Below are 5172 nucleotides of genomic sequence, written 5' to 3'. Positions count from 1 at the left end.
AACGAAGGGGAGGGGGAGGAGATAGGGCGATCTTGACCTGGAAACTGGGAAAGGGAATAACATTTGAAATGTAAATAAGAAATACTCAATTTAATAAAGATGAAAAAAAGAAAGTTGAAACTCTTAGGTAACTTAGAATTTGGCAAGGGAGCTTTTCTAAAAGGTGTAAATAAAATTCTTCCTAGTCATTAAAATCTTACTGTTTTGTTTTAGGCAAGTTTACTTTTGTGAAGACAGTTTAAAACCAAGATATTTACTCAATCTGTGAAAAGCTTCATATCAGAGCCTAGGATTCATGGAGTTGCCTACAAAATTGAGACTGGGACCTACTTATTCCTGTGGCCCATAGATGGCATCTCTCTCCCAGGCTCACCTTGAGTAAAATTCCTTGCAGGATAATCTTTAGCAGACAGGCGGTTTTCAGGACTTCTCTAACCTCTGACTTCTAGTGACAGAATTTTCATCTTTCTAGACTCAGAAAATACTGAATTCTTTCACAGAGCCTGAGCCTGAGCAGTAGCATGACTTATTTTTGAAACCCTGAGCACAGTCCATTGCCTAGAACTCATACCTTGAGAGCAGATGACTCACATGAAAGACTGTGGACCTTTGATGCAACTTTCTTTTAAATACTGCCTATTTTATCTTATTTGTTATGAAAACACATTCAGATACTCCAAAATTGACCTATTTTAATGCCAGCATTTCATCAGTTGTACTCTCTTTGTGATTCTCCAAGTGTTCTCAACTTTGTGTCTGGTGTTAGTCCCATTCATTAGAAATTAAGGAATTGGGTACCAAAAACCTATGAAATTTCAATAAAGAGAAATTTTCTTACAGATAAGAAGTTCTGGCATCTTCTTCAGTCTCATAAGCATCTGAGAGATTTTTCCACACTTGTCTTTCCACAGATGATAATTTACTCAAAGGTATTTCAATCTCCATTCATTTCAATTTCCTCGATGGATTTGATTTTTGTCAAAATTATTTCCACAGTATTTGCACAACTAGATATACTCCTGCAACAAAATGGCCAATATTCTTCTTTGAGCAAAAATTATTCCATATTATTTGTGTCTTCAACCAAATCAATGTAATGAAATTCTTATTTTCTTCCTCTGCATATATAATACAACTAGAATCTATTTGGATCATCCTTTCCCTATGTGATTTTTATCTACTTATCTCTAATATTGTCTTCTATGAGAAGAGGTTATTTTGTGCCAGTGAGAGCACATGATCATGTTGCTGGTGATGGCTGCCAATGTGTTATCTCAATGCTCAGGAGACCTGTCAGGTTCAGATGTAGATGACCCCTTTGGGAGAAGTAATATTAAGGTAAAAGGAGAATTTAGACAGCCTGAAACACACAGCAATGCAAGGTCCCTGAGCATGGCCGTGTTAACCCTGCACACTTCACAGATATGGTATAGTTTGCACATTTGTTCTCTCCTGAGCAAAAACTTTAGTGTCTACTGAGAGAAATCACGTAACTAAAATGGAAACAAATGTGGTCTCTGGGGAAATTTGTGGAAAGATTAAGAGTAAGTCGAGTTATCTCTGGAATTCTTTCAACTATATATTTTATGCTGTTTGAGAATTTCATAAATTAGGTGTTCTGATCAAATTCAGGCCCCTAGGGCTTTTCAATCAGTTCTTCCCCTTATCTGACCATTTTACCCTACCAACACCATGCACTTTACTTAAAAATCAATAGAATCCATTTAGTATTGTCTGTCTGTGCATTGATGTAAGACAATCTTCTAGAACATTGCCTCTCTTAGATCACATCTCTGAAGGAAACTGATCCCACTTAGACAAGAGTGAAATTGCTTGAGCCTCTACTTCATCCATGCTGGAAAGCTCAATGATTTGATTTTCTGCAAGTTTTAGACAAGCAGCCCCAACCACTGTGAGTTCAGATATGCTGTGGCCATGGTGTTCCCCAAAATATGGTTTTACTGCTCATGCCTTACAATCTTTTCTCCTCTTTTATGAAGATACCTGAGCCTAGGCAATGGAGTGTAATCTAGATGTTGCAATTAATGCTAAGAAGTACATGGACTCTTTATTCGCTATCACTTGATCATTCATTGAGCTCTATAATAATTTCCTTGTGCTGTGAAAAGGAGGGTCTTAGGTGAGTGCTGAGAGATATACTAAATTATATTGTAATGGTAACAAATTAGGTGATAGTTTATTTTTGTTTTTCCCCCCACTGGGTACAGTTTTTATTAATACCAAACAACTACAATTACAAAGCAAAGATATTCCAAACAGTTGTGATGTCTGAACTTTTTATTTTAAATTATTAAATATATTTATTTATTTATATTTCAAATGTTATTCCCTTTCCTGGTTTCCTGTCCATAAGACCCCCATGCCTCTCCTACACACATAGGGGGTTCACCCAATCTATACTCCTTACCATCCCCCCGAAATTCCCCTGTACTAGGGGTCCAATCTTGGCAGGACTAAGGGCTTCCCCTTCCACTGGTGCCCCAACAAGGCTATTCTCTGCTACATTTGCAGTTGGAGCCCTGTGTCAGTCCTTGTATAGTGTTTTGGTAGTGGTTTAGTCCCTGGAAGCTATGGTTGGTTGGCATTGTTTTTCTTATGCTGTTGCAAGCCCCTTCAGCTATTTCAATGCTTCCTCTAATTTCCCCAAAGGGGGTCCTGTTCTCAGTCCCATGGTTTGGTGCTAGCATTGACCTCTGTATTGCACATGCTCTGGATGTGTCTCTCAGGAGAGATCTATATCCCATCCCTTTCACCATGCACTTTTTATCTTCATCAATCTTATCTAGTTTTGGTGGCTGCATATATATGGGCCACATGTGGGTCAGGCTCTGAATGACGATTCCTTCAGTCTCTGCTCTAAATTTTGCCTCCATATACCCTCTATGGATGTTTTTGTTCCTCCTTTTAAGAAGGAGTGTGAACATCCACATTTTGGTCATCCTTCTTCTAGTGCTTCCTGTGGTGTGTGGATTGCATCTTAGGTAATTTGAGTTTTTGGGCTAATATCCACTTATCAATGAGTGTATACCAAGTGTGTTTTTCTGATACTGGGTTACGTCACTCAGGATGATATTTCCTAGTTCATTCCATTTGCCTATGAATTTCATGAAGTCATTGTTTTGATAGCTGAGTTGTATTTCACTGTGTAGATGTACCACTTTTTTTGAATCCATTCCTCTGTTGAAGGGCATCTTGGTTCTTTCCACCTTCTGGCTATTATAAATAAGGCTGCTATGAACATAGCGGAGCATGTGTCTTTGTTATATGTTCAAGCATCTTTTGGTTTATGCCCAGGAGAGGTATATCTGGGTCCGCAGGTAGTAGAATATCCAATATTCTGAGTAACCTCTAGACTGATTTCCAGAGTGGTTGTACCAGTCTGCAATCCCACCAACAATGGAAGAGTGTTCCTCCTTCTTCACATCCTCCCCAGCATCTGCTGTCACCTGTGCTTTTTATCTTATCTATTCTGACTGGTGTTGGGTGGAATCTCAGGATTGTTTTGATTTGCATTTCCCTGAGGACTAAGGATGTTGAAAATTTCTTTAGGTGCTTTTCAGTCATTCAATATTCCTCAGCTGAGAATGTTTCGTTTAGCTCTGTACCCCATTTTTAGTAGGGTTATTTGGCTCTCTGGAATCTAATTTCTTGAGTTCTTTGTTTATTTTGGATATTAGCCCTCTATCAGATGTAGGATTGGTAAAGATCTTTCCTCAATCTTTTGGTTGCTGTTTAGTCCTAACAACAGTGTCCTTTGTCTTACAGAAGCTTTGTAGTTTTATGAGGTTCCATTTGTTGATTCTTCATCTTAGAGCATAAGCCATTGGTGTTTTGTTCAGGAAATTGCCCTCACTGTCCATGTGTTTGAGACGCTTCCCCACTTTTTTTTCTATTAATTTGAGTGTATCTGGTATTATGTGGAGGTCCTTGATCCACTTGGACTTAAGCTTTGTACAGTATGATAATAATGGACCTTCAATTGAACCAGCACCAACTGTTGAAAATGCTATTTTTCTTCCGTTGGATGGTTTTAGCTCCTTTGTCAAAGATCAAGTAACCATAGGTGTGTGGGTTCATTTCTGGGTCTTCAATTCTATTCCACTGATCTTTCTGTCTGTCTCTGTACCAATACCATACAGTTTTTATCACTATTGCTCTGTAATACTGCTTGAGGTCAGGGATGGTGATTCCCACAGACTTCTTTTATTGTTGAGTATAGTTTTCAGTCTCCTGGGTTTTGGGTTATTGCAATTGAGTTTGCAAATTGCTCTTTTTATCTCTATAAAAAATTGGGTAGGAATTTTGATGGGGATTGCATTGACTCTGTGGATTGCTTTTGGCAAAATGGTCATTTTTACTATATTATTCCTGCCATTCCATTAGCATGGGGAATCTTTCTGTCTTCTGAGATCTTCAATTTCTTTCTTCAGGGGCTTGAAGTTCTTGTCATACAGATCTTTCACTTTCTTGGTTAAAGTCACACCGAGGTATTTTATATTATTTGGGAGTATTATGAAGGGTGTCGTTTCCCTAATTTCTTTCTCAGCCAGTTTATCCTTTGACTAGAGGCAGGCTACTGATTTGAGTTAATTTTATAGTTTTACACTATAAAATAGTGTTGTATTCTCTCTTATGACTTACAAACCCATGAGCTTTTGATCCAGTTAATTGTGCCAGGTATTGTTTTCATCTAAAATTCAAACTGAAAATAATCACTACCATAATATTTGTGCTACTATTGTACTGTAAACATATCTTGCTGGACTAGACTTTTCATAAGCTAAAGCTTTTATAGCTTCATAAAACTTTGATGATGATAGCCCATAATATCATGTAGAACTTTGTAGCTCTGTGAAATTTATCCAATAGAGAAAATGCCCTAAGGTAATTCCCAGTTAGATTCCTCTGTGTCCTATGTCTCATGTACTTAGTGTCTATATTAAAAGAACTTACTCTCAGGAGCAATGGCAACAGCCGGTAAAATTTAAGAAGGTCTATAGGACCAATTTACCAAAAATTCAAAAATATGTATTTGCAGCTGCGCTTTTCTTTAAAAAAATTACGGCAGAGGTATTGTCCTATTATTTTCAGATAGTTTTAAAAAATTCTGTCCAACAATACCAGCCTTGTAGTTTCAGATCTTACATTTAC

Source organism: Rattus rattus, chromosome 2, assembly GCF_011064425.1.
Source record: "Rattus rattus isolate New Zealand chromosome 2, Rrattus_CSIRO_v1, whole genome shotgun sequence".
In the NCBI taxonomy this organism is placed as follows: domain Eukaryota; kingdom Metazoa; phylum Chordata; class Mammalia; order Rodentia; family Muridae; genus Rattus; species Rattus rattus.
This window is presented reverse-complemented; position numbering follows the sequence as displayed.